This window comes from Quercus robur, chromosome 8 (genome assembly GCF_932294415.1).
Source record: "Quercus robur chromosome 8, dhQueRobu3.1, whole genome shotgun sequence".
Classification (NCBI taxonomy): domain Eukaryota; kingdom Viridiplantae; phylum Streptophyta; class Magnoliopsida; order Fagales; family Fagaceae; genus Quercus; species Quercus robur.
The window spans coordinates 1,198,825-1,210,915 of NC_065541.1; positions in this window are offsets into that span (position 1 = coordinate 1,198,825).

Genomic DNA, 12,091 nt, shown 5'->3' on the forward strand with positions numbered 1-12,091 from the left:
GCTAGACATGAGGACATTAGGAATTCCAACAAAGAAATAATCAAGTTCCTAAAGTATTTATACATAAATAAAAATAAAAATAGCATAATGCTACTCTAGAATAAATTATATTTTGACCTATTCTCTCTTTGGCCCTTTCCTTAAAGATGATCAACTATGCAAAGTAAAAGTTTACCAAGCAAGCTCAAATCAACAAAAAAATTGATGTTGGTAATGCCAATTGATGATTCCTTTAGTATCAGTGGGTTGATAAGACTTGAACGTTGATCTTCGGGATATCTCCTGTAATACAAAAGACACAGAATCAGAGGGGACCGGTGAGGACCGGACAAAAATCCTCCGATGATCAAGTTAGTTACTTTGAACTCTCTGTAACGAAGAAGTATTCTCTTAAAAGTAAGAAAATGTCTGAATATCCTTACCCTTCATCGAAGAAGCCTTATATAGTGTGTGTGGAACGGTTATCTGTTTGGTAACCGTTCCCAGTGTCGAGGAGTCCGGAGAATTGGGAGTAACTTCCATAACCGCTGTGGAAGTTACCTAGGTTGGACGGGCCGATGAACTCGTCCATCCATAGTAAGGATGGACGAGACCTTCATGAGAAGCTCGTCCACTTTTAGTCCATCCATTGTAAGGATGGACGAGACCTCCAGGATGATCTCGTCCACTTTTAGTGAAAGACGGACGAGATCATCTTGGAAGGCTTGTCGTTCATAAATGACGAGTAGATCTCGAGGTATTAAGCTCGTCCATATACGGACGAGGTTCGCTGGTACGCTTGCAATTTTCTCCGCCTATTGTTGTTTCTGTCGTTTGGACGAGGCATATGGACGAGTTATGGACTTGGGATTATTTGTGACACCATCAGTTGCCCCCTCGTCCATGTGAGTTGTCCAAAGGGTTGAACGTTCTTGGACACAATTGGTTAATAATTACTGTACCACGTGTCCTTCTCTTATTAGAGACTGATTCCGTCGATTTATTTTTCCGAGGTAGATGCCACGTGTTGCTTCTGTATTGGTTGGGTCGTTTCGATTACCCAGGTCAGCATCCTATAAATAGTGGAATGCCTCCCTTGACCCTCCTCATTCCAGAAATTTTCTTCCTTCACATCCATCGTCTAGAGCCTCGTCTAGGAGTTCTCTACGTCTAGAGTCTTCTTCCGTCTAGAGCCAGGTACTCTTCTTTTTCTCGTCTTTAGGTTTAAGTTTCTTGTTAGGGATGTCTGTTGCTTCCTCGTCTACTGATAGCCTTAATAAGGTTATAGACGAGTATTGTGATGATACTAGTGATAGGTCTAGCTCTAGCAGTGCTAGTGATGAGAGTGGAGGAAGCACGGACGAGAACTACTCTTCTGGGGCCCCTGGGCTCCCTATTGAAGTCGTCCAAGAACAGCTTAGGAGAGCTTCTGGCTCTCAAGCTGGTTCTCCGTCCAATCCTACGGACGAGGTAGAGACCGTCTTTAGTTGCGCTGTAGGCGTCCATTCTAAGACGGACGAACAAAGGTTAGGTAGCCTTAGGTCCTGGTATCAAATCCCAGACGAGTTTAACCCTAGGCTACCCGTCCGTGGAGAGTGGTGTTGTGAGCCCCGTTTTGGAATAGGCGTCTATGAATCTTATTTCTTAGGTGGCCTTAGGTTTCCTTTAAATGCCTTCGCTAGGGAGTTACTAGTCAAGTTAGGTTTAGGTGTTTGTCAATTCAATCCCAATGCATGGAGATTAATTATCTCCATGCAAATTTTGTGGAGGGAAGTTTTTGGTGGGGACCGTCCTCTTTCAGTGGATGAGTTCCTTTATTGTTATAAACCTTCTGCCATAAGTCAGTCTGAAGGTTTTTATCAGTTTACTGCTAGAGGGAATGATTGTAGGTTGATCAAGTCCCTAGCTTCGTCTGATAGGAAGTGGAAGACGGAGTTCATTTTTCTTTCAGGCTTTTGGGCAGGGAATCCTGTGGACGTTGGCAGGGATCCCTTTCCCCCTTACACTGGGGACTTAGGGAACCTTCGTCCAGAAGGTACGTCCCTTCCCCTTGTCTATTTTTATTCTTACTCCTATTTGGTACATTTACAATTTCTAACCTTTATTTGTTCATTGTGTTGTAGCTGCCAAACGTCCGTCCTTGAGCAAATTTCACCGTGACCGCGTCCACAGGGCTCGTCTACACGCAGATAGGAGCTTCCATTCTCTTGTCACGCTTAGACGTCTAGCCAAGTGGGGTTTAGGTCCCGAGCCTTCAGACGAAGCTATAGCCCACGAAGTTACTGTGCGAAAAAGTAAGTTTTTAGCTAAACTTCCTTTCCCTTTTCTTTTTTGTATACATTTCTTAACTTGTTCATCTCGTCTTAGGAATGTCAACAATGAAAGAGAACAAAGGGAAGGAAATTGCTGGAGAAGGGAAGCGTCCTGAGGGTATGGCCCAGGATCGTCCTGAGGGTCAGACGCGTCCAACGGCTGGGGACAAAAGGAAATTCTTGCCAAAGAGTATTGACCTGGAAGGGCTCCCCAGTCGTAGAGACAAAAGGGTTAAGCAGGGCTCGTCCAAGGTGGTTAAGTCAAAACCTCCTCAGTCTCAGCCTGCCGTCCAGATAGTCGACGTGGACTCGTCCACTCCAGTTGAATCCACTCCGTCCAAGACTCCGCCCAGAACTCCTTTAGCCAAGTTTACTACACCTGGCTCGTCCCAGCCTTCTACGAACATTATTGAGAGCGAAGATCTGGCTTGGGAACGTTTCCAGACAGCCGTCAAGGACGAGGATATAAACATGTGCTATAACATGGGCTTGAAGGAATTTGAACATTCAGGCGTCCATGACCTCTTCAAGGTATGCCAGTATCCCTCGTCCTTGTTCAGTTATTAACTTTTCCTCATTTAATCATTCTATGTTGTTCTGTCTATTCACAGGCTATGTCGAAGTTTATAGCAGCGTCTAGACAGGCAACGGAGCTGGACAAGACGAGAGTCTTGTTGGAGACAAGGATTCAAGAGGTGAACGCTGACTGTAAGAAATGGGCTGGGTTTGCTGAAAAAGCTAAGGACGAGGTCAAAGAGCATAACAAGTTGATTGAGGAGCTAAGGACGGATGCATTGGAGAAGGAAACGCGCATTGATCACTTACAAAAGATGAACAATGAGTTGAATGCTCGTCTTTCCAAGGCAAGAGAGGACGCTGTGGCTGAGTTCAAGTCGTCCAAAGAGTATACAGACACTTTGGATCGCAATTATGCAGCTGGTTTTGAAGATTTCAGAATGGACGCTATTGAAAACTTCCCTGAAGTTGACTTCAGCACAATCAAGCTTAACCTTGCTGCTGCCACAAGCTCTCTCCTCCAGACCGGCTCTGATGACGTCAACGTGGAAGACGACGCCAGTACTCAGCCTCCTCAGGACGAGCCTGCTGTGAATGCTCCCCCTTCTTAGGACGAGACTTTAACCTTTGTAACTTTGCTTTTTCTTTCTTTTTGTAACTTTTGTGTTTGGTCCTTTGTTTTTGGACCTTCTTTATGTAACAAGAATACATTATACTCGTCCATGGTTTTAGGACGGGTTTTTTAAGTATACTATTTCTGCTTTTCAAACTAATCAAGGGTTTTTGGACGTAGGATGTCCACCCTTTGAATGAAGTTTTATTTTCTTTGCATGGATAAATGATTTCATTTTCTTTGCATGGACGAGTGATTTCATTTTCTTTGCATGGACGGATGCTACTAAGCTATTTTACTCCTAGCTCGACCATGTCGAGAATACATATTTTTCATGTAGTCTAACTCGTCTTAGCAGGTAGTATTTTTAATTAGCTTGATTCGTCTTAAGACTTGCAAACTAATTTTACATACCATCTACTTATTTTGCCAACTTTTTGTCTCGTCCAGAATTTGGATTGTTTCAGTTGGCTCTACCTCGTCCATGAGTTGGACGAGTATGGATGTGGTTTCTTCCTTTTATTCAAGAAAATTTAGACGTTACATCTCTGCGTCCAGAGATTTTGTTCGTCTTGGATCTTTCAACTCTCTTGAGGATTGAATTGGACGACAATATCATGGAGAATTCACACAACATTTTGTACATAACATAAATATTGTTTACAGACAAGGCACATGCACACTGATGCCTTTTTATTTAATAAATACATACTTCATGACTTCGTCCATAACCACAACACAACTATAAAAAGTAAATCATAGTTTCAAACTTCACACACAAACAATACCAAACATAGTAGTATCAAACAGCATCACTTATAGTAGTACGCTAGTAGACAGATAAAACCCAGTCTCGTCCATAGGTTCACCCTTACTGGTAGTACCTCCTCAGGTGCTCCACATTCCAAGCATGTTCCAACTTTCTCCCGTCCAGGGCCTCCAGGTAGTAGGATCCTTGCCTTTTACAGTTGATTACTCTATAGGGTCCTTCCCAGTTTGGGCCCAACTTCCCATGTGCTGGGTTCTTGGTTGACAAAGAGACCTTTCTCAGGACGAGATCTCCTATATTGAAACGCCTAGGCTTCACCATCGCATCATACTGCCTAGCCATGAGGTTCTTATACTTTGCTGCCCTGTATTCTGCGTTTGCCCTTACCTCGTCTATTAGATCGAGGTTCAGACGAAGCTGGTCCTCATTATCCTTGTCTTGATACGTCATCACCCTGTGATTAGCCATATGCACTTCTGCAGGTATGACTGCATCGCTTCCATAGGCTAACTTGAAAGGGGTCTCCCCTGTAGGGGTCCTCACTATGGTCCTGTATGCCCATAAAACTCCTGGTAATTCATCTGGCCATATTCCCTTTGCCCCCTCAAGCCGAGTCTTGATGATTTTCAACAAGGATCGGTTTGCTACTTCAGCCTGGCCGTTGGCTTGGGGGTGTGCAGGCGAGGAGTAATGGTTCTGAATTCCAAAGTGTAAGCAAAAGTCCTTGAAGAGTGCATTGTCAAATTGCCGTCTGTTGTCAGACACTAATACCTTCGGCACTCCAAATCTGCAGACAATGTTCTTCCACACGAAGTTTTTAACATTCTGTTGTGTGATATTTGCCAACGGTTCTGCCTCTACCCATTTGGTGAAGTAATCGATGCCCACAACTAAAAACTTCATCTGCCTTACTCCCAAAGGGAAGGGACCCAAAATGTCCAATCCCCATTGTGCGAAGGGCCACGGTGACACCATTTGGGTGAGGTATTCCGATGGTTGCCTGGGGACATTGCTAAATCGCTGGCACTGGTCGCAGACTTTAACGTATGCTTTTGCATCAGCTTGCATGTTCGGCCAGTAATATCCTGCACGGACGACCCTGTGGACAAGTGATCTGGCTCCTGAGTGATTGCCACATGCCCCTTCGTGAATTTCTCTCAGCACGTAGTCCGCTTCGTCCGGAGCTAGGCACCTAAGGTAAGGTTGAGAGAAACCTCTCTTGTATAGCACTTCATTCATAAGGACGTATCTAGCTGATCTCACCCTCACCTTTCTGGCCTCGTCCTTTTCTTCTGGTAGTCGTCCGTCTTTCAAATATGATATAATGGGAGTCATCCAATTTTCTCTGTTATCCACCTGCTGTACTTCCTGGGCATCTATACTTGGCATATACTGAACTTCATTTGACTTCTCTAATGATTCATCTGCTGAGACCTCTTTTGCTATAGTATCAGCTTCCACGTTCTCCTCCCTGGGGATTTGAACGAAGTTAGCTTTTTCAAACCTTTTCACAAGGCACATCACCCTACCAAGGTATTTCTTCATTCGTCCTTCCTTCGCTTCATACATCCCATTCACTTGCCCCATGATCAGTTGGGAATCCCCCATGACACATATGGACTTGGCTTCCACGAACTTCGCCAATTCTAGCCCTTTAAGGAGGGCTTCATATTTGACTTCATTGTTTGTCGCTTGGTACTGTAGACGGACTTTATGTTTCAGTTTGTCTCCCTCTGGGGACTGCAGAACCACACCAATTCCTCCTGCATGCCGTGTAGACGAACCATCCACGTGGACGATCCATCTCTTGCTGTCCTCTGCCTCATTATGACTTGGGGTAAACTCTGCAATAAAATCTGCTAGGGCTTGAGCTTTTATGGCATGCCTTGGTTGATACCTGATATCGAACTCACTTAGCTTCACAGCCCACTGGATTAATCGCCCTGCAGCTTCCAGTCTATTCATTGCCTTTTTGAGAGGATGATCTGTCATAACATTAATGACATGTGCTTGGAAATAATGCCTCAGCTTCCTTGAAGCTGTGATTAGTGCGAAGGCCAACTTCTCCATTTGTGGATATCGTCCTTCTGCTCCTTTCAATGCCTTGCTTGTATAATACATAGGTCTTTGGACTTTATCTTCCTCTCTTATCAGTGCTGAGCTCACAGCATATGGGGTTACCGCTAGGTACAAATATAGTTCCTCTCCTTCCACTGATGGACTCAGCAGCGGTGCCATGGTAAGGTATACCTTCAAATCTTCGAAAGCTCTCTGACACTCGTCGGTCCATTCGAATGCTTTTTTGAGAACCTTAAAAAATGGCAAACATTTATCAGTAGCTTTAGAGACAAACCTGTTAAGCGCAGCGACTCGTCCAGTGAGGGATTGGATTTCCTTGGTATTTTGCGGTGGCTTCATGTCCAGTATTGCTTGAATTTTATCTGGATTTGCTTCAATTCCCCTGTGGGATACCATAAAACCAAGGAATTTCCCTGATGATACTCCAAAGGCACATTTGCTAGGATTCAGCTTCATGTGATACCGCCTCAATGTCTCAAATGTCTCCTGCAGGTCGTCTAGATGTCTTCCTTCATCCTGACTTTTCACCAGCATGTCATCTACATAGACTTCCACATTCCGCCCAATCTGCGGACGGAACATGTGGTTGACCAACCTCTGATATGTCGCCCCTGCATTCTTTAAACCAAACGGCATCACCTTATAGCAGAATAAGCCTTGACTGGTGACAAAAGATGTCTTCTCTTGATCAGCCTCGTCCATTCTTATCTGATTGTATCCTGAAAAGGCATCCATGAAGCTAAGCAATTTGTGGCCTGCAGTTGAGTCTACTAACTGGTCAATGCGCGGTAACGGATAGCTGTCCTTGGGGCAAGCCTTGTTCAGATCAGTGAAGTCAACGCACATTCTCCACTTGCCATTCGCTTTTTTGACCATTACTACATTGGCCAACCAATCCGGGTAGTATACTTCCCGAATGAACTTTGCTACCATCAACTTTTGGACCTCGTCCTTGATTGCACTATCTCTCTCAGGGGCAAACACCCTCTTCTTTTGCCGCACAGGCTTGGAGGAAGGACATACATTCAAACGGTGGGTAATGACACTAAGGTCTATACCCGGCATATCCTCGTGACTCCACGCAAACACGTTGATGTTGTTCTTCAAAAATTGGACGAGGTCCGTCTTAATCTTCTCTTCTAAATCTGCTCCAACCCTGGTACACCTCTCAGGGTTATCTTCATCTAAGGAAATATCTTCCAATGCTACAGTAGGTTCTGCTACAACCCTCTTTTCTTCAATGTTCATTGCTTGAACTTGTTCATCCATGGCCAGCATGGCCAAATAACACTCTCTTGCTGCCAGTTGGTCACCTTGTACCTGTCCTACCCCGTGTTCTGTTGGAAACTTGACCGATAAGTGGTAAGTAGAGGTAACAGCTTTCCAACTATTCAAAGTTGGCCTCCCAATGATGGCATTGTAAGAGGATGGACAGTCTACCACAAGGAAGTTCACATCCTTGGTAATCTGTCGTGGATATACCCCCACTACCACGGATAAGGAAATGGTACCCACTGGTTGCACCTTCATCCCACCAAAGCCTACTAGGGGGGAGTTCACTGGACGGAGCTGGTCTCGTCCTAATCTCATCTGCTGAAAAGCTGGATAATATAAAATGTCTGCTGAGCTTCCATTGTCCACAAGCACTCTTCTGGTTGTGTAGTTTGCAATTAGTAAGGAGATGACGAGGGCATCATCATGAGGGTGATGAATTCTGTCAGCGTCCTCGTCCGTGAAAGTAATTGCCCGCTCGTCCGTAGATCTTGCTCTTGGTGATCGTCCAGAAAGCTGGACGCTTTGTACTACCTTCAAGTAGGCTTTCTTGGACTTGGACGACTGGCCAGTTGTACTTCCCCCAATGATGACTCTTATCTCCCCGAGTGGTGGTCGCGATGAATCTTCCATCTTTCCCTTCTGTTTCTCGTCTCTCTGGTCTCGTCCAAGGAAACCCCTCAGCTTCCCTTGCCTTATGAGATTTTCAATTTGTTGCTTCAAGTCAAAGCACTCGTCCGTGTCATGACCATGATCCCTATGGAAGCGATAGTACTTGTTCCTGTTGCGCTTGTTGGGATCACCCTTCATTTTCTCCGGCCACTTCAGGGAAGGATCATCCTTGATTTGCATAAGGACTTGCTCAAGTGGGGCGTTTAAAGGGTTATACTGCTGATTCCGTACTGGAGGGACTGGCTTCTTACTTTCTCGATCTCTCCTTTCCTCCATCCGTCCCTTCTTTGGACAAGTACCTTACTCGTGCTGACGACTGGGATTTGCGTCCATTCTCTCGGACCTCTTCCTCTTCTTAGCAATGATTGCATCTTCTGCATTCATAAAATTCTGAGCCGAATGGACGAGTTCGGCCATGGACTGGGGCTCTTTTTTGTAGAGCTTGTGTATAAACAGATCTGAATTCACCCCATTGTGGAAGGCTGCCAGTAGAAGCTTATCATCTGCTTCGTCCACACTGAGAGCTTCTCTGTTAAAACGGGTGATAAATGACCGAAGGCTCTTGTTCTCTCCCTGCTCTATCGTCAACAAACTGGACGAGGAACGCTTGTGCCTTTGTCCTCCAATGAAATTGTTAACAAATAACTTGCTCAACTCTTCAAAAGAACTCACCGAATTTGGAGGTATTTTGCTAAACCAAACTCGCGCCGAACCTTTAAGGGTGGTTGGGAAGGCCCTACACATTATCTCATCAGGCACTCCTTGAAGATGCATGGTGGTCTTGAAAGTGGCTATGTGATCAAACGGGCCACGTGTTCCATCATATGAATCCAGAGAAGGCAACTTGAACTTTGATGGTAGTGGGTGACCGTTGATGGAAGCCGTAAAGGGAGAATCAGTCCTGTGAACCAAGTCTTCTATCGGATTCGCTCTTTTCATATTCTCCTTCATTTCCTCCATAACTCTCTTCATTTGGTCCATTTCTTCCTTCAAGTATGGTACCGTTCGTGAAGTGGTGCCTCTAAACTGACTTCCGACTTCGGTATTCTCTCTTCCACCATGACCATCTGTTTGTCTTCCTTCACGTTCTTCTTGTGTTTGCCTCCTCATATTAATCCCCATTCGTAATTCTTGGTTTTGGCGAGTCAACTCCGCCATAGCGTCTGCCATCGATTGTGCATGTTGGGCAGATGACTGCATGACCGGCGCAGACTGGCGATCGCGATGCGGGTTGCTGCTTCCCTGATGGCCTGGGTTAGTAGCCCTTGATCTAGTCCGAACCATCAACCCTTTGTCACGGAGAAGCAAACTGTAAAACAATCGCTTCCCACAGACGGCGCCAACTGATGATTCCTTTAGTATCAGTGGGTTGATAAGACTTGAACGTTGATCTTCGGGATATCTCCTGTAATACAAAAGACACAGAATCAGAGGGGACCGGTGAGGACCGGCCAAAAATCCTCCGATGATCAAGTTAGTTACTTTGAACTCTCTGTAACGAAGAACTATTCTCTTAAAAGTAAGAAAATGTTTGAATATCCTTACCCTTCATCGAAGAAGCCTTATATAGTGTGTACGGAACGGTTATCTGTTTGGTAACCGTTCCCAGTGTCGAGGAGTCCGGAGAATTGGGAGTAATTTCCATAACCGCTGTGGAAGTTACCTAGGTTGGACGGGCCGATGAACTCGTCCATCCATAGTAAGGATGGACGAGACCTTCATGAGAAGCTCGTCCACTTTTAGTCCATCCATTGTAAGGATGGACGAGACCTCCAGGATGATCTCGTCCACTTTTAGTGAAAGACGGACGAGATCATCTTGGAAGGCTTGTCGTTCATAAATGACGAGTAGATCTCGAGGTATTAAGCTCGTCCATATACAGACGAGGTTCGCTGGTACGCTTGCAATTTTCTTCGCCTATTGTTGTTTCTGTCGTTTGGACGAGGCATATGGACGAGTTATGGACTTGGGATTATTTGTGACACCATCACCAATTATTTGTAATAGAATGACCAAAATAAAAATAGCAAACGGATTTGAGAAAAACACATAAGATTTTTAAAAGAAATTTTAACAAAAAAATGAGATGGAACAATAACAAAATACTTTTTTACTTTTTTGATACTCTACAAATAAAGACAAAAAAATGTTCATAATCAATGTGTTTCAATAGGCCAAATAAAATTGCATTGACAATTCAAAGTCAATTAACAATAACATAAGCCAATATCATTGAAAATTTTGTGAAGGAAAACAACAAAATCACATCACAAAATGTAAGAATACTAAAAAGAAATTAAAAAAAAAAAAAAGGAGATTATTTTTTATTGTGCATTTTGTTCACCTCAATGGTCTTCCTATTGCTGCCTTAACTTTGAAAATTTTTGACAAAAACAATAATGTCTTCTCAAAATGGTGAAAATTAAAGCTTGATTGAAAAATATGGAGAACAATTATCATTGCGCTAAAATTTTTGTTCTAGATGATGGGGTGATCATATCTAGAACATGCATTGATATATATAACATTGTAAAACTTAAATAAATAATTAAGGTGTGAGTGAGATATAGATAAGGTTGCGAAAAATAGAAATTTTGGAAGAGAAAACACTGTAACGATAGATAAACAAAGAGACACTAAATGCAACTCTAAGCTAAAGTTTGGTTTGGATACTTGAAATTTTAATTGTATTCACTAAAAAGATAATGAATTATTTAATTTTAACAATTACTTGAAATTAGAAAGAATAAAACGAAAAGTTGAAATCAATTTGGGTAGCTAGATAGTCATGTACCTGTATCCAACAAATAGTAACATTTGTAATTTGGAACAAAAAAAAAAATTGCATTTAAGACAATTGACTAGTAATAGAGTGCATCAAAGGTTTGCCCATGAATTATATGTAATTCTTTTATATAAAAAAATAGAAAAATCAAATATCATAAAGGATTAAATGAATATATATATATATATATATTGTGACTGCTAAGGTGGCTCAATAAGAGTATAACAACATTAAATGTTACGTCTCAGCATTTAGATATATATAGAATATAGATATAGATGTGAAGACTTTGTAGATTGCAATCAGAGAACATTAACAAAATCACTATACTGAATCCTTTTTTACTTTTTTGATACTCTACAAGTAAAGAGAAAAAAAAATGTTCATAATCAATGTGTTTCAATAGGCCAAATAAAATTGCATTGACAATTCTAAGTCAATTAACAATAACATAAGCCAATATCATTGAAAATTTTGGGAAGGAAAACAACAAAATCACATCACAAAATATAAGTATACTAAAAAGAATTTTTTTTTTTTTTTTAAAGATCACTTTTGATTGTGCGTTTTGTTCACCTCAATGGTCTTCCTATTGTTGCCTCAACTTTGAAAATTTATAACAAAAACAATCGGTGTCTTCTCAAAATGATGAAAATTAAAGCTTGATTGAAAAATATGGAGAACAATTATTATTGCGCTAAAATTTTTGTTGTAGATGATGGGGTGATCATATCTAGAACGTGCATTGGTATATATAACATTGTAGATGTGGGATATGTGCCAAATGCTAAATATTTGGCACAAATCTCACACCAAACCAAAAAAAAGCACCCCATCAGATATGGTAAACGTGGTAAAATTATACCACTTATGTCCGTACCGTTGCAAATTTGCAACGGTACGGACAAATGTTGTAAATCAAAAATTAATATTTTATTCGAATTTTCTCTCTCCTCTCTTTTTTTTTTATTTGATTTTATCTCTTCCTTTCTCAGAATCTGTCTCTCTCTCTCTCTCCCAAGTTCCCAAGAATCCCAACCCATTCTTCCTCTTCTCACAATCGGACGCGAGCAAGAAGAAGGCGACGCAGAAGA